The following is a 19135-nucleotide window of genomic DNA, read 5'->3' on the forward strand; positions in this document are numbered from 1 at the left end:
CCACTGAGCTGTGCCATCTCCCTACCCCAGCCACTGACCCGAACCCAGTCTGCTTCTTCCCTTCTCCTCCTGGCCAAACTCAAACCATGAACCATCACTGACCAAATCTGGTCTGCTTCCCTTCCCCTCCCCAGCCAAACCCAATCCTCCCAGTGACCGAACCCAGGCTGCTCCCCTTGCACTCCTCAGCCAAACCCAAACCCCCAGTGACCGAACCCAGTCTGCTTCCCTTCCCCACCTAACTCGTTGATGAAATTCAAAGAGTGACTTTGGTAAGTGACATGTTCTCTATCCTTTACTTTTAATAGTGAACAAGAAAAAGACTGATAGGAATAAAATTTCATTTTTTTCGTTTTCAGTTGATGCAGCCAGCCCCTGGCAGATAGAGAAAAATTGTCTGGGGCACAATTTCGTAAGCGGAATGCTGATAAGCAAAAAGAAGAAAGAAAGCAGGAAGGTTCATTTCTGAAGTATCTACGTCCACTGGCCAGAGATGAAGGTAGTCCAATGCCAAAGGATCAAGCAGAGATGGAGGTGGGGATGACAGTTTCACAAGTTAAAGAAGAGTTTGAAGAACATAATCTGAATATTGAAGATTAATCAAATGAGACACACGAGGATCAAAACTTGGAAGAACGTGAAAGCGAAAATGTCACTTCTTTGAATTTGAGCTTTAGTGATCCTGCTACTTGGGCCAAATGCGATGATCAAGTCCGACAAATTTTGGTGGAACATGGGCCGGAACAAGTTCAGCAGTTCGATTTTCCCAAAGATAGTAAGCAAAGAAAATTCTCGACAATTCATTACAAATGTAGGCTTGTTAATGGAGAAGAAATGCACCGTCAGTGGCTGCAGTATTCCACATCAAATGATTCTGTCTTTTGCTTCTGCTGCAAGTTGTTTGCCATTGCCAGTAGTACTATTGGCGCATCATCTCTTTCTGGAAAAGGCTCAAGGGACTGGAAAAACATGTCTGCGATTCTTTCAGGGCACGAGAAAAGCAGTCAACATTTGACGAATGTTCAGACGTGGAAGGAACTTGAACTGTGATTGAAATACAAGAGAACAATTGATAAAGAACATTTGCGCTTCATTAAGCAAGAAGAAAAGTACTGGCAGCAAATACTAAAACGTCTGATTGCTTTGGTCAGAGTTCTTGGTATGCAAAACCTGGCCTTTCGGGGAAAACAAGAAACACTGCACACTTCTGGTAACAGGAACTTCCTCAAATTTGTCAAATATCTAGCTTTGTTTGACCCGCTTATGGATGAGCATCTTCACAGGATTAAGGACAAGGAGATGCATGTACATTACCTAGGGAAAGACATACAGGTTGAGCTTATTCAGCTTCTATCCAATGCCATCAAACAAAAAATCCTAGCATCTGCTTGTGCTGCAAAATACTTTTCGATCATTCTAGATTGTACACCAGATGCAGGCCATGTTGAACAAATGACCACGATCGTTCGGTTTGTGGATAGGCCTACTTCAGAGACAGAGAATGAGACTGAATCAGTATACATAAAGGAACACTTCTTGGGATTTGTGTTGGTTACGGAGACAACTGGAGCTGGTATGACAGAAACTATTCTTCACCAGTTAGAAGAGATGTCACTGCCTATAGAAAACTTGCGTGGTCAAGGCTACGATGATTGGAGCAATATGAAAGGGAAAGAAAATGGTGTCCAGCAAAGAATTTTGGATATTAATCCATGAGCCTTTTTCGTTCCTTGCAGTGCACATTCATTGAATGTGGTTGTTAACGATGCTGCAAACTGTTGCTTGGAGGCAACTGGCTTCTTTGATTTAATTCAATGTGTTTATGTATATTTCTCAGCTTCTACACATCGCTGGGAAGTTCTAACACACCACGTATCTAATCTCACAGTTAAACCATTGAGTGAAACAAGATGGGAAAGTCGAATTGATGCCTTGAAACCTCTTCGCTATCAGCTTGGTGACATCTATGATGCTGTGATAGACATCTATGATGACACTACTCTAACAGGATCATCTGGCAATAAGTCACAAGTTGATGCAAAGGATCTTGCAAAAGCCATTTCTAGTTTCAAGTTTCTTGTTTCTCTTGTTGTATGGTATAACATATTGTTTGAGATAAACATGACGAGCAAACAACTTCAGGCAAAAGAATCGACATAAGTGAAGCCATTAATCAACTTGGAGAAACAAAGAAGTTTCTTGTAGGCCACAGTAGTGGACTTTGAGAAAACATTGGTAGATGCAGGTGAACTTGCGGAGGAAGCAGTTCACAAATGAAGCAGATGACGAACCTATTTATAATGCAAAAGAAAAATTCAAAGTGAACTTTAACTTGGCAGTCATTGACACAGCAATACATTCGGTTGAAGAAAGCTTCACATTGATGCATCAAATTAGTTCAGTATTTGGCTTCCTATATGATGTTTACAGTTTGCAAAATACAACACCAAAGCAAATTATGGAACATTGCTTGAATCTGGACCAAGCTTTGCAACATGGTGAATCCAAAGATATTGATGCCTTTGACTGGTGCAATGAATTGCAAACTATTGCAAGACGAGTCCGCAAGATGTATTGAACTTCATATGGACAAATAAGCTGGCAGATAGTGTCCCCAACAGTTATTGCTCTTCGCATCTCTTGACTCTCCCAGTTTCTATGGCCAGTGGTGGAGTGAAGCTTCTCGAAGCTCAAGTTGTTGCGCTATCTACCTTGTCAGTAGAACAAGACATTGCTCGCAGCATTGACTTGGAGGAGCTTGTTTCTAAATTTGCTAAACTGAAAGCGCGGAAAAATAAATTCTAAATTCTAATGTGTTACTCTGTGACAGTGTATTGTGTATAATGTATGTGATTTATTTTAAGATCCATGCTATGTTGTGCAAAGTGAAAACAATAATGATGTCAACACTGTCAGGTCATTCATTTATTTTCATTAAATATGTAGACTAAATAATGAAATTTATAAATTTTCAAGCCGAACGTGTATTAATTCTAATGAACAATGCCACAGTATGCAGTATTCATTTTTGAAAGCTTTTAATAAGCGATGCTGCGGGGGGATGCAGCCGGGGGGGCACAAGGTGGAAGTTTCACCTAGGGCGCAAAATATCCTTTCACCGGCCCTGGCTGTTCCTGAAGAATTTGGAGAAATGCCTTATTCCCTGGAGTACCATCCTAATTGGGGCCTCAGGGCACTGCTACAATATACATGTTAAATAACTTACCTTACACCAGTTTAGACTCCCTTAAACTCTCTTCTCTGTTTACCATAGTTAGGGCTCTACCAAATTTGCGGCCGTGAAAAATGTGTCACGGACCATGAAATCTGGTCTTTTGTGTGTTTTTACTCTATACTATACAGATTTCACAGGGGGTGAGCAGCGTTTCTTAAATTGGGGGTCCTGACCCAAAAGGGAGTTGCAGGGGGCTCATAAGGTTAATTTAGGGGGGTCACGGTATTGCCACCCTTGTTTCTGTGCTGCCTTCAGATCTGGGCAGCTGGAGAGTGGTGGCTGCTGACTGAGGGCCCAGCTCTGCAGACAGCAGTGCAGAAGTAAGGGTGGCAATACCGTACCGTGCCATCCTTACTTCTGCACTGCTGATGGCGGCAGCTCTGCCTTCAGAGCTGGGCTCCTAGCCAACAGCCACCGCTCTCCAGCTGCCCAGCTCTGAAGGCAGCACCACCAGCAGCAGCAGTGCAGAAGTAAGGGTAGCAGTACTGCAACACCCCCTACAATCACCTCCACCGCCGATGGTCCCAGCAAAGACAACACACACAAAGCCATCTGTTGTACTTCCCTTCAGGAGCTTATAACCAATGAATTACAGTGACCCAAAACAGCCTTCTCAAACCAAAATCTTGTTTAATCTTAACAGTTGGAACAAAGCATGACATCCGGAAAAAAAAAGATTTTAAAATAACAAAAGGTATACACAGGTCTTTCTTTCCTATAGTTTAGGCACCCTCCTGTTGGAGAGCTGGGTATATCTAATTTCTCCCAGACCCCCACATAGCAGGTCTGGGTTCTCAGTCTCCAAAGACCTGTCTTCTCCCTTGAGGGACTGTCTCTTTTGACACTTCTGGATCCTTTGTTTTCTCCGTGTGCTCCCTCCCGCCCAGGGACCAGGTCCCTCCTGGGAAGTCTGCCTGGCAGGTCTTGCAGGGGGCCAAGCTAGGGCATCAGCATGTATGGTTCTTGCTTTGTCCCTTAAGTGTTTGCTGGGAAGTGTGTGACTGGTTCCACCTCCCCTTCCTGAGTGCATTTCCTGACAGCCCTGGTATTGAATTAACTGAATATATTGCATGTAATAAATATCATAATAACTCAGTCACGATACAGTATTCATAAATTATTACAGGCAGCTCCAAATCAGTCACAATTGCACTATATTTTTGTTTGGTCACAAAAAGGGGTTTTGCTCTATATCTCTATGCAGCATTTGCTAAAGTAATAGGAATAGAGCTTTAGTGTAGTTAACCACTTTTGTAAACCACTTCACCTTTATCACGTGGTTACAGGAAACACCAATTATTTACAAGTAATGATGGAAAAGTATGAGAGGGCTCATTTGAACATGTTGCAAGGATGTTGGGAGATAGAGTTTTGTTTCAGGAATCTCTCTGTTTAAGACCCCACATTGGTTTATTGTAGCAGCTCTCAACTGTGAAAGTGGAACAACAGGCTGGTATGCATAATAGTAAAAAAAAAATAAGAGAAAGTACAGCTCAATATTTTTTATCACATTACAGTGAACTAAGCAGGATTACTCACTGCGTAAATCCATTAAAGTGTTTATGGCTTCCTCTGGATGTGAACCATTCTTTCTTTAAGCTGAAGTGGAAACATGGTGCACTAGGCAGTAGCATGCATTACAAAGCATTAAAGACAGGATCGGCTGTGCAAATTTCTATATGTCAGTGTATCTCTTCAATAGTCCACAATCTGAATAGACTAAAAACAATTGCCTTATTTTTGTAGCAAGGGCTCCACTTCATTATAATACTTAAGCAATTTTTTTTTTACATGTGCATTACGTGTACATTGTATGTCTGTCTGTCTGTGTGTGTACAGCTTGAGTGGTAGGCCGAGGGAATGGGAAAGGCTGTGATTTTCTTACCTAAATCGTGCCACAAAAGAGCTGACAGGGACCAGTCTAGACACGAGGAGAACTGAATGATCTGACCGGAACTATGCTTGGACACACCAGGCCAGCAAAAGACCAGGTGGGGGATGTTCTGAGGCCTTTTGAAAGTTATTTTTAGAATATCTTGAACTTAATTTCCTTAAAAATAGATCAAGCGTGGGCCAAGAAGAAGCCATTTTAACATCATGCCTACAAGTGATTACAGCTCGCTGGGTCTTTGAAAACTAGTATGTGATCCTGTTTTGAGAACTAGAGGCTACTGGATTTTTTAAATTGAAATCTTGCCTCCTATAGATAATAAATCACAGACTTAATAGGCTGATACTTTTCTCTCCCAAGATAATTAAAGAAACTAGTTAGTTCTCTTCAAAGATTCTCTCACATGGCCCATTCTACTCTGGATCACTTGTATTTATCTGTTTGACTCCAAATATTGATCTTGGCTCTTAATATATTAAAAATAGACAAATAACTAACCTGCCCAAACTCTGTGTTGATTTTGTAAGTCCAGGAGAAAGTAGTTGGCAATACGTTCAGCTTTTGACAAGTAAAGCTCTGACACTGCCAATAAGTCTGACATGCCATGAAATATTGGTAAATAAGTGGTTATGTTAGCAGTCGCCATGCTTTACAAGAGCTCTATTTGTAATGCTGCCATATTTTTGTGAAATAATATGCTGTTGCTGTCAAATCCATCTGCTCAGCTTCATGCCCTTTGCATATAAATCACCTCCCCTCATACATATTCAAAAGCTGCATGGAGACAAATTAACTGCAAACGCTGAATAGAAGCTCTAATCACAAATAGCTGACATTATGTGTGTGCCGAGATTTTCATGGAAGTTAGTTGGAAGTGCGTTTGTGGGTTGAATTTGGGGTAGGGCACAGAAGGGCATCATTGCTTTAATGATCCCCACACACTAAAAGATGGGTTTCTGAGAAGTGTTGTGCTGTTCACTGAAAAACTTAGAGCTAGAATACAAGTATTTAGTATGTTGGCAATAAAATGAGATTTTAATTTTTTAAACTTTTTTTTGTAGTGTTGTCCTGGACAGTTGATTGCTGGTGTACACTCTTACAGTTTTGACCATGTCTGAATGCAGTTGTGAAGAATCACATTATCTTACCTGATGTAAAACACAATTTATCCTGGCCCACATTGACCAAATTTTATCAGCTAACTCGATTCTTCTCAATCATGTTCAAACATGGGATGTGAGTTGGAAGGTTAAGACAGTATAGTTGAGCAAGCAGCCCTGGGTTGGCTCTGAGTCTGCCTCACACTTCCTCCTTTTCTGCATCATTAATAACAATTTTGCCAACTTCTTCTAGTCAGGGGTCAATACTATTGCTGGTGTTTTGTTTAGTTTTACTCACAAAACTCTCTTAGCCCTACCAGCCACGTATTTTCCCTGATGTCTTTTGCTTCTCTTATCTACTTTCTATACTTAATAATGTCTAATTTATATTGATGGTTATCTGTGTCCTTGTTACTCCTTATTATGTAGCTTTTTTTCTTTCTAATTTCTGCCTTCACTTTGCCACTGAACCAGGATGGCCTTTTAGACAAAGTCCTCTTTCTTGATTGTTGGAATAGTGGCTTTTTTGTTATCTAATAAACTCTTCTTAACAAATTCCAAATTTTCATTGAAATTTTTATGTCTAAATTTTCCCTCACAGTCATTTTTGCTCATGATTTCCTTCCTCTCTTGGAAATTAGCCCTTTTGAAGCACCAGTTAGGTAGATATATCTGATTGGGACTGTCCTCTGTTTGCCCTTGTTGAATGTAATCGGATCATAATCACTGGTCCCTAGGCAACTACCAACTTCCAGTCCAGTGATTAATTTATATTTATCCATGAGATCCAAAATAGCTACCATGTGTTGGTTGGACTACATTTTGTGTTACAAAGTTATCTATTATTTTTAGATATCTAATGATATCTTGCTACTGTGCATGGGCCCTCAATCGTACATCTCCCAAATTGAAGTGCCCATAAAAACACAATTTTTCTTTTCACACATTGCAATCAGATGCTTAAGGAGTAACAAGGTAGCCCAAAAATAACTTCTCTACTTTCTTTTACTGCCAGTATATGTAACCACAGGTACCTCAGTAACATATTAAAAAATCCTCCAGCACATATGAGTTCAGCACTTTTAAATAGTCTTTTTTAAAAAAATATCAAGCACATTGGATGATTGAAGGTACTACAATATATGAACACGGGAGACTAAAACATCTAGAAAAAAACATATTCCTTTTGGCAATCACTCCATTAGTGGCATGTGGTCTGGATGAATAATACCTTTTGAGACTGATGTGTTTTACTCTATATCAGTTGGCAAGATTTTCCATATTAAGGATTTTGGCTCATGTACCATGAATAATATTGTTTATGCGTTGAAAGTTCACTAGTGTTTATAATTTGTGCCCGTCTAGTCAGGACAAATTAGTTAAGAAATCTGCAGCAGGTATCAAGGCATGTCAACCATAATCATAAAAAAGTGAACTAAATTATTTTTAAACCAACATAGTCAAACATTGATACAACTTTACTTTCCTGCCATTGTGGTGAAATAATCTGTGGATGCTGTCAAACCCATCTGCTCCTTTTTTGTATACAAATGAGATTCACGCATACTCAAAGGCAGCACTGAGAAATAATTGGCAGTAGAACAGAATCAGTTTGACAGCAGAAGCAGGTGTAAGATATTTACAGAATCTATTCATAGTTTTAATGTGAATCATACTACCATTTATGAGAAATAGGAAATGGGATTAAATATGTCCTACAAATACACCTTCCATGAAGCTTAATAATTAAACTATTGATAATTTGTTGCTTGCTCAGACACTAAAGAGAGAAATGTAAAGATGATAATAGCTAAGAATGTCCTCCGGTACTAAGTCAATTCACAAACCAAAATCTAAGTCGTAGAGGCCCCAGGACTATATTTTAGGTGCCAGCCACCCACCCTTTGCATATATGTGGCTATCACAGTCCATGTCTTCTGTGAAATCTTCATCTTGAGCAGTTTGTGACTAAAATCTGCTTAACAGAAACTATGACCTCAAGTTACCTTATTGTCTCCAGATTAGAGGGTTTATGCCCAGAGTCACTGAAGAAATTAATACGACTGTAATTTGTTAGACTAACTTGTCTTGGGGTGACCTCTGATGAAAAGGTTAAAGTTCAAATTTGAGGCTGTTTCCCCCCCTCCTCTGTACAACCAACCCCATAAGGAATCTAATTACAAATTCTAGCTGAAAAGGGCACTTGAACATTTGAAATGCAACAAGAAAAAATGATGATCTTCGGTGACTTCTGGCAGAAATGTCAAGATTCTAGCTTACTGGCAACATGGACTTTAATTCTGATGTAACTATATGAACTCCTTACTGACATCTTTCATCCTCCCTTCTCTCCTGTTGTTTGACACATTTATTTACTGCATCTTATCTTTCACCAGGCTCTTATCTTATCCATCTTATCTTTCACCAGGCATTCTGAGCCATGCAGGCAGACTGCTGTGCTACTATGGAGCCGGGCCACTGATGTTACTGCAGAGGCCAATGGCGTGGAGTCCCACTGAAGTAACTGAAGACAAGGATTCTGCCCTGAGATTGAAGTTCTTTGGGGCCAGGACTGCATCTTTCTGTGTTAGCATAGTGGGGATCCAATCCTCTTTGAAGCTTCTGGATGCTACGACCATATAAATAATAAATAGTACTAATAATAGCCAACCACCCTATTCAAAAGGATAACAAATAAAATGTGAATTGGATATTGAATACTCTGAGGGTCTCTGAACAGAACACCCTAATGAAAAACAGTGATTCTGCTGTCACCACTTTGTTCTGTTTATTCCTAATATTTTGTATTCTTGCCCCATGAAAAGATTCCAAAGCTTCTGAGGGCCAAAGTGTGACCTTGCTCATCTCTGCTTCTAGGGGCTCCCCGACTGCAGGTGCCCACTCTCTGAGGCAACTTCTCTCCTCACACTAGAGGTAGGGATGTAACCCATGTTAATACAATCTCAGGAGCATGGAGAGCTTAGTTATGGAAACAAGGGGAGCAGATCCTTAGCTGTTATAAATTGGCGTAGCTCCTTCGACTTCAGTGGGGAGGTTCAGGGCCAAGTCTGTATAGAAGACAAATACTGTGTTTTGTTTGGAGGGGCAGCTTTAGGAGCTTCATTTTTCAAATACCTAGAATCAGTGAAATTGCAAGGTTCGTCCTCGTGTTAATTTTCACCTCCACTGTCTATGTGCTGTTTTCTCCCTTGTCTGCCACCCTGCCACTCCAGAGATGGGTGTGCTTCCGTGGTGCTGTGTGGTAGTTGTTTTGGAATGCTTTGGCATGAAAGGGACTATTGAACTGTAAAATATCATTCAGTAACTCATTTAATTTTAGCACAATGCCATTAGATTAATAAATTCCCTGGTTGTATTTCTCTTCAGCTAGCAAACATCCTGAGAGGATTATTGTGTCTGAGATAAAAACTCTTTATTGAATCTTTAACACGTTGTTTGTCTTGTGATATGATCCTGGCCGTATGGCATTTCTTAGTGCCAATCCTAGCATATGTTGCTGCTTGCACTGGCAAATTTATTATGCTGTCAAAATTTGACATACTTTTCTTGCATACCTAATCTTGCTTTTTGTGAAGTGGACTCATCTGCCAAAGCATTCACTATGTTTGGCAGAGTCCTAAATTCTCTTTGAGTAATTCGTCAGTATTCAGTAATAGGATGTTACTTTTGGTTGTTTTAACCAGTACTGTGTATCCAATATGTAAAGGAATTTGCTAATTAAAAATCCTCCATGATTGCAGAGCGTCCCAGAAGCAGCAGGACTGAGACAGTTCTACTTCACATGTGGGAATGAGGACAAGATTTGTGGAATGCAGTTAGGGCCCATCCTGTACTTCCAGCATGCCACAGAGCCCAGTTTTATGGGTTTCCATCATGTCCCTGCAGTGCAGCATGGAAGAAGGCTGGGGGAGGACTGGAAGACAGGTTCAGTCGATTTGCTAGCCATTGCCCGTCAGAGCAGCTTCACTGCTGCTCCCTAATGGGTGGAAGATTCTTCTGTCCAAATTCCAGCAGAACTCCCTTGCCCCACGCTCAGCTACCCTGCTTGGTGTGTGTGTTTGTGGGGAGAAGGGGGATTTGTACCTTACTGGATTTTGTTTTTTACTGTCCAAAAAAAAAATCTGACAAAATAATTTTTTGCTGCACATTTTGCTCTTTTAAAAAATTAAAACAAAAACTATTTGTCTTGGAGCAAGTTGCAATAAATTTTATAGCTTAAAATGACAGAGTTGTCTAATTTTCTGTTAACTCAACCTAATGAGCAGATCACGGCATCCAGTGCTTGTTTCAATGAAGTGCTCAAAATGTACTTTCAAGATTGGCTCTTTAATTTATGCACACTTCCCACTCCCCCCCGAGTTGGATTAAATTTTTTAGTCCAATCAAGTGGAAAAGGAGATGAATAGCACTGACTCTATGAAGTAACTGGTGTTCCTGAAAAGGGAAACTCCTTTGTGATTAGCCTGCGGGAGGACTCAGCTGCCAGGCTTCCAGATAATTTTGCTAATTTGAAAATAGGCAAAAAACTAGTGTGCAGACAGCACCTCTCTCAGCACAGATTTCCTGGGCACCTATTGACAGTAAATGATTCCAGAGTAGGTGTGAAGTTGTGGACATCAGCTGTGCGGTTTTAGTCAGCCATATAATTTTGTATCAATGGAGCAAAATAATATCTTATTTCAGTCCAAGTAGCCTTTATAACCTATTAAAGTTTGTGCGTGTAACCCATCCCCGGTGCTGTGCTATGGAGGAAGGGACAGGTCAAGTACTTGAATGGCTCCTGCTGGAGCTAGCAGACATAGTGGAAGGGAGCCCATGCTGGGTATTCCAGACAGCAGTATTGCCAACTCTAAGGTTTACCCCAGGGTTAAATCCCTGTAGGGTTATATTCAGTACATGTTTTTCAGCTTTTCTCTGCAATCATGAGGCTAGAAACTTTTTTTTTTTTTGGTAATGAATGCAGAAATTCTCATGACTCCAGGAGCTGGGGCTTTAAGAAAAACACCAAACATTGTGAGACTTGTGATAAAATCATGAGATCTGGCAACATTGATTTTTGCTGTGTCATCATCATGGCAGGTTGTAGTAATATCAAACAGCAACAATAGCAGACTGTCAACTAGAGGCATAACCCCCCCTAAGGAAGACAGCATTTCATAATCAGATCTGGGAGATCACACCCAGCCAACACTCTCTTCACTCTGCCTGCCCTGCCAGCAAAGCCAGCCCCCTTCCACAGCGGGAGCTGCACAGGTATCTGAGCCCTATAGCATAGTGAAAGGATTGGGTTGGGTTTAGTTAAATACTGTGTTATTTGCACATATTCCCCTTCCCTGGCCAAGGGGAGCTGTGGGAAGCGACGCGGGCTGCAGGGACGTGCGAGCAGCTGCTTCCCACAGCTTCCATTGTCCGGGAACGGCGAACTGTGGCCACTGGGAGTTGCGGGCGGTCATGTAAATGTAAACCAACTGTCTGGCAGTCCACCAGCGGATTACCCTGATGGGCTGCATGTGACCCCCAGGCCAGAGGTTGCCCACCACTGCTATAAAAGCAGCATATAGATCACCTGAAAGCTCTAAAATTTTTAAAGCTCACTGAGTTAAAGTAATCTGGATTATATGTGAAACCTGAATGTGTTTTGTCATTGGTTGCCCCTATAAAGGCAATATGCCTTTGTTTGGAGCTACGTATTTGGAGCTGGCTCAGACCTTTGTGTCTTTTTGCCCCTTTTCTCTTTAAATCAGGTTCAAATACCCTTTTAACTTTCTAAGAGCTTGACCAAAGAAACTGAGGGATGTATGTAAAATATGCTTTGGGGCATAAGCTTCTGTGGAGTAAATTTACACAAGCCATCATAAATGCAACCTATCCTGGAAAACAAGAATTGACACTTAAAAGAAAGCAGCTCTCTCAGACACTGCTTTTATAGTATGAGACTGCCAGCAGTTACGGCATGGGGGTGGAGTTAAGATGAATACCTGACCTTTTCCCTAAAAAACAGTAACTTATTTTTAAAGCAAATGACTAGAGTGTCTGTACTTGGAAATGAGAATTACTGATGAAAGAAAAGAGAGAGGAATTTTTTTTTTGTCTTTTGTTTGCAATATATGTTTGAATCAAGTGACCTGGAGAGTGAAAGGTCAGCCTTAGCAAAGCCATAAAAAGGATCCTGGCTCAGCTGAAAGGAAAGGTATTTAGAGGCTGAAACTATGTTAGGAATGTCTTGTTAGGAATTATTGACCATTTTACTTTAAAAGCAACTTTACAGCATCTTGAGTATTAAACAGTTGCTTGATTCTATGAATGTTTCTGGAGCAGTAGAATGAGGAAAGGAAGCTGCTTTTTGTTAAGAGAAGAACATTGCATAGGTCTGTGGCAGGTGGTGCAGATGATCGGGGCTATCATCTCTCTAACCTTCTATGATTAAAATGGTATTATAGTGGTAGGATTTATACTGTGCCAGGTACCTTTTTTTTAAAAGAAGAGGTTGTGGGAGCTAAATGCAGTGAAATTTGTACAAGAGACTATCCTTATTAGGCACTCTTGTGTCTTAAGAGATAGCCCCAAAAGTACTGAGTACAGCTGAGGTCCAGCTTTATCAGAAGATCAACTCTGTTAATTGATTTTAGTTAATCTCTTGAGTGGTTGCCTAAGCCACATTTCACTGCATAATTAAATTACAGGGACTATTTCACTTCCCTAGCATTTGCCTTCATGTTTCACATATTTTGCTCCACAAACTTTGCGATATAGTAGCAGGGGAATACAAGGTTTATTCAAACAAAAAAAACCCTATTCTCCAACACGTATTTGTGACCCAAACAGTGCAGCACAACACATAGGTGTGGTCTCTCAAAGGATGGGAGATTTATGCACTTAACGAGTTAACCTTCTCATCTGAGGCTGCGGAGGTGCCCCCAGCAGCATGGCTAGTGTGATTAGACTGTAAAAAGGGGGTGGCTGCACCGTGGGTGTGTCTACCCCAAGGAGGACAGCACACCATTCTGGAAAAATCAAGGCAATTTATCTGGGGGAAAAACAAGTCAGTATTAGTGGTAATGTAATGGGAGAGAGAAATCTGAGAAGGAGTAATGCCAAAAGAGATCTAGAGCCATTCACACAGCCCCAGTGCAGTCAGTGGCTTTGCAGTGGTGTTAATGGAAGGATTATTTGGCCTTTACCCTCAAACTCCCCAGAAATATCAAAAGTAGTAACACACACAAGCTTTGTAGATTTCTGTATAGTTACAGCAATGATGAACAGTGCAGGGTTTGTTGGATACACTGAACAAAAACAGCTTAGGGACAGATTGGGCCTTATGCCTCCCACGTAGGAACAGATCATCATCATATCAATCCCTGCCCTTTAGGGACTACTCCCTCCTACAACCCCTTTGCCACCCCTCCTCTTTTGGGGAGAAGAGAGAGAGGCAGGACCCTCACTTTGTAGTAGTTTTGAATTTCCTTATGTATAACAGGGTGACTACTACAGAGGATCTACTATTGTGGATGGTACAGAGTAAATACCAAAGGCTCAGCATCCAATTCAAATACCACTTTGAATCCTGGGTTATTCATCTGAATGACTGCCTACAGTATCTTAAAGATGTCAATGGCGTTACACCAGCATAAAACTGGAGCAATACACAGTGGTGAATTAGGCCCTTTGCATTTCTCGTTGCACTGCTCATTTGAGAACAATTCACTATCGCATAAACTTTGCTGTGTGCTGGGGTTTGTTAATGAATTTGGGCCCTTTATTATGTATTTTACATACAGATCGATGTGAAAATCTATACTCTGTGGTATTCAGGACCACAGTTAAGATAAAAGCCATCAAAACAGTGTACGGAAGCATGATTTTAATTAAATGTTTCTAAAGCTTTCATTTTATGTATCTTTATTTCCAGCATTTCCTTAGGGAATACCCTGTCATTAGCAGTTTTAAGTGGGCCTGAAAACAGTTCCCCCTTCCTATGAAGTATAACTGATTCCTCTCTGCCATGCTGCACAGGCCTGGCATGAGGACTTTGGGAAGGGGTACACAGATGATTCTTCGGGATGCACCTCAACACTTGACTACCGCACTGTACAGAATAAGTGTGTGTGTGAGAAAGAAGTTAATTATATCCCACTTGGCTTCCTGCTGCAGAGAGGCAGCCCGGCTCCTCTCAGTCCTACCGATCGGTTTACATTGACTTATTTACGTCAGTTTATATTTCAAGGCTGTAGGGGAAAGAGGGGAAAAAACCCAGCCTTTCTTTGGTTAGTTGAAATTAAGATTCTCCTTTACGGCTTTAGTAAGAAGAGGCCCATGCAATCACCCCCTAGCCCTGGCCCCCAGCTCATTAGTAGCAAAAACATATCCCTTGTGTCACAAAGGTATTTAGATCTTCTCACAGTAAAATGTGACAAAATCCATGTAAAAGGCTGGTGGATTTTTCTTGCATTCTTCTTACAGGCAGCAGGCTGCCTATGAAAAGCTTCCCCTTCCCCTTAGTTCTGTTGCACTATTTTCTGTGTCTGTGAATTACAAATTCTTGGGACTAGTGCTAGCATGGAGCCATTCTGTGTCTTGTCCCTGTGTCCCCTATGTTTTGGAGAGGGCTCCTTTTGTCCCCCCTCTCCCCCCACAGCCTTTGTGCACCCATACAGTGCTAATGACAATATCCCCCTAAATAGACATAATAAAGGCATGAAAACCCACCTAGAGGTAATGGAAAATGGCAAAAGAATTGGTAAAATAATCATGCTATAAATTCACGAGTGAAGTAATGCAATAAAACGTACCCAATACAAGGATTATTTTCTGTTTGCGTTTTTAATTTGAAATGTTCAGGCCAGTTTGATCGTTTTGACATGTAATAAAGTCGTGACCTGTTCTCTGCCAAATTGCTGTTGTATAGCTTTGGCTTAGTAATATATTACCATCTGGAATACAGTTGGAAGCAAATCCACATACGTTATGTAACTTGAATTGGTTTATACAAGGAGCTGGGAATATAATATCTTAAGCCTTTTAAATTGGGATAAATACAATACCAGGAATTTGCTAATATTATCTTGCTAAATTTGAGTAAATGCAGTTCATGGTGCACTGTTTAAACATGACTCATGTCTGTTCGGATCATTTGTTTTCATTTATTTGAGAGCTGCAATTGGTAGGAATATTTGCTCTGCTGAAGCTCTTAATGTTCCTGTATCTTCTCGTCTATGCTGGCCCATACAACAGGGCAGTCATGCCTTGTGGAACAGTCCCTCCACATTCCAGGCAACTCTGGAGTGGATCGTGCTTCCCTGAGGTTCAAAGCTCCCCATGATGGGCTGTACTGTACTCTGGTTGTACACCAATGTTATGCTGTTGCCTTTGTGCCTGGTTTATACTGAGTTAAATGAGGAAAGAACCAGCCTTCTCTGTGAAGATACATAATGAAATTACTCTGATTTGAAAACCTCAAATATATAAAACACAATGTATTTGATGTACTTAATGTAAATTAAGTTTTGTTCTTATTGGGAAAAGGCTGACTTTTTATTTTTGATTAAAATATTATTTTAAACTGATCTCAGTAGAACAATATATAATCCGCAAACCCATATCTGAAGTCAATAGAAAGACACTCACTGATTTCAGGGGGCTTCAGTTCTGGTCTTCTATGTATTTCCATGTGGTTTGCATATCAGTGACTTTAACATTACAGAGATGATGTCATATGTATAAAATGCATATATATTCTGAACGTTCTTCATTTGTGTCTTGGAACGAAAGTGATTTAATGAATTGCTGGAAATTTAAAATTGAACCTTATATTTGTGTCCAAAGATTAACACTGGGCCAAATTCAGAGGTGATGTGTAGATTACCGATCAGTGAATGGATCTGAACTGGTGTCAGGGAATTTGGTCAATTCAGCTCAGTAGGCCAGATTCAGAGGTAATGTATAAGAATGGGTATAAATCATACATCAGTAAGCAGGTGAGTCTAAGCCAATTATACACAAGCTAAGGGAGCTGGAAAAAGGTGTAAGTTAAATTACTACAACAACAGATTCCTTTTGATGCCTTTAAATTAGATGTATCTTAGAATTTGCCTGATAGTTCTAAAATTTAAAGATTCAGACAATAGACTAGTTGTATTTTTGAGTTGGAGTTTTTCAGTATTTAAAGTTTATAATTAATATAATATATGTTCAGAGGTACCCAAATATGGAAAAAAGATATTAAAAGAGCCACAATTTCACCACCTCCATGAAGAAGTCTATCTCACAATAAAAGCCATTTTAGAACACAGCAGAGCTCTCTAATAGGAAGAGAGTGATCATAGTAATGACCAAGAAAATGAAGACATTTTGAGGAGAGACAGGAGAACTAGAGTCCTGTAAACTTAGTGGGTTTTGTCTTTTATTTACTTCTATAATGTTGCACTGTGCTCAGATACTATTGCCATGAGCACAATGTATATACCCAGATATTCACAGATTCATAGATACTAAGGTCAGAAGGGACCATTATGATCATCCAGTCTGACCTCCTGCACAATGCAGGCCACAGAATTTCACCCACCCACTCCTGCGAAAAACCTCTCACCCATGTCTGAGCTATTGAAGTCCTCAAATCGTGGTTTAAAGACTTCAAGGAGCAGAGAATCCTCCAGCAAGTGACCCGTGCCCCATGCTACAGAGGAAGGCGAAAAACCTCCAGGGCCTCTTCCAATCTGCCCTAGAGGAAAATTCCTTCCCGACCCCAAATATGGCGATCAGCTAAACCCTGAGCATATGGGCAAGATTCATCAGCCAGATACTACAGAAAATTCTTTCCTGGGTAACTCAGATCCCACCCATCTAATATCCCATCACAGGCCATTGGGCCTGTTTACCATGGATATTTAATTACCAAAACCATGTTATCCCATCATACCATCTCCTCCATAAACTTATTGAGTTTAATCTTAAAGCCAGATAGATCTTTTGCCCCCACTGCTTCCCTTGGAAGGCTATTCCAAAACTTCACTCCTCTGATGGTTAGAAACCTTCGTCTAATTTCAAGTCTAAACGTCCTGGTGGCCAGTTTATATCCATTTGTTCTTGTGTCCACATTGGTACTGAGCTTAAATAATTCCTCTCCCTCTCCGGTATTTATCCCTCTGATATATGTATAGAGAGAGCAATCATATCTCCCCTCAACCTTCTTTTAGTTAGGCTAAACAAGCCAAACTCCTTGAGTCTCCTTTCATAAGACAAGTTTTCCATTCCTCGGACCATCCTAGTGGCCCTTCTCTGTACCTGTTCCAGTTTGAATTCATCCTTCTTAAACATGGAAGACCAGAACTGCACACAGTATTCCAGGTGAGGTCTCACCAGTGCCTTGTATAACGGTACTAAAACCTCCTTATCCCTACTGGAAATACCTCGCCTGATGCATCCCAAGACCGCATTAGCTTTTTTCACAGCCATATCACATTGGCAGCTCATAGTCATCCTATGATCAACCAATACTCCAAGGTCCTTCTCCTCCTCCGTTACTTCTAATTGATGCGTCCCCAGCTTATAACTAAAATTCTTTGTTATTAATCCCTAAATGCATGACCTTACACTTCTCACTATTAAATTTCATCCTATTACTATTACTCCAGTTTACAAGGTCATCCAGATCCTCCTATATGATATATCAATAGAGAGTTCCTTTCTCCAGCCAAAAAAGGGGAAAATAACTAATTTGCTGTAGCATATTCAAAAAGTCATGTTTAAAAGATGGGCTCTCCTACAGTATTTGCAAAAGTTATTCAAAAATTCTGCAAACAGCTTTTTTAAAATCTATTATTTATTAGCTCGGAGCTAGTTTTCCAAATTTTTCATTCTAACAGCTTTCCCCACACATAACATTAAAATATTTGATGCATTTTACAATATTCTGCAAATGATAATAAATTAAAGAGGAGATGGCAGATGCCAGTGACGGAACTTAGACTGATGTTGTATGTAAGTGACTTTTCTGCAGTAGTCTCCAGAAGGTTAAAGACACCTCAAGTGAGATTCCGAAGTCCAACACTTTACACTCAGTTCTTTTGCAAGGCAAACCTCACCTTGCTGTCTCCATGATTTCAAATAAGGAATGCGGGCTTGGGCCCTTTGTTGGGACTCTCTCTTATAAATGTCTAAGTATGTGAGTCACACTTTACATTGATATTTTCCATAGTATTTGCAAAGGTGGAATTGTATGTTATTAAAAGTGCATAACTGTTTGAATAGCATTGTGTGACACTGCATTGTTACTGCACAAATGGAGAAAATGAGCTTGCTATCCATGAGATCTGAAATTCTGGCCTCCATAAGTATTGGTGGCATATGCCAAGTAAGCCAAGATATGACGTATTTTCTGGGGCAATTTTTTTATGATGCTCTGGTAAGTCTCTTTTTACTTCCATCTTTCCAGTTTTACATTTAGGGCATGGAGTTAACAGACTAAAGCTCTGATCTTACAAAGTCTTATGCATATGCTTAACTTTATGCTTTGGGAGTTGTCCCATTGAAATCAACAGGGTGCAACAGGAACATTGCAGCAGTGAATGAGCAAGTTCGCTGCAGTAACTATAGTACAGGAGTTAAGAGGTCAACTAAAATATAGACCATGAATTTGTGAGGCAACTAGTTTTAATGCGCAAGATTGAAGTGGAACACCTGATTGTCAGCTCAGTAAAATTAGAGAGGTGGTCTGAAGTATCATGTTGGCCCAGGAACTTAATTAAAAGAAATGGAACTGCTCACTCATCTTTGCTTCAAATCCATCCCAGCTAAGCAGTGACTGAGAGTTTTCATATGATGGCTGTTCAGGAGCATATCTGAAATGACCACATCGGTATGGGGTGGGGGTCAGGGAAGCTTGCACTGCTG

General features: G+C 40.4%; 1 pseudogene; it reads left to right on the forward strand.

Moving 5' to 3' along the window:
• Nucleotides 1-703: 703 nt before the first annotated feature.
• LOC102939428 lies at nucleotides 704-2578 on the forward strand (annotated as a pseudogene).
• Nucleotides 2579-19135: the final 16557 nt, after the last annotated feature.

The sequence above is a fragment of the Chelonia mydas genome, chromosome 9 (genome assembly GCF_015237465.2).
Source record: "Chelonia mydas isolate rCheMyd1 chromosome 9, rCheMyd1.pri.v2, whole genome shotgun sequence".
NCBI lineage: Eukaryota > Metazoa > Chordata > Testudines > Cheloniidae > Chelonia > Chelonia mydas.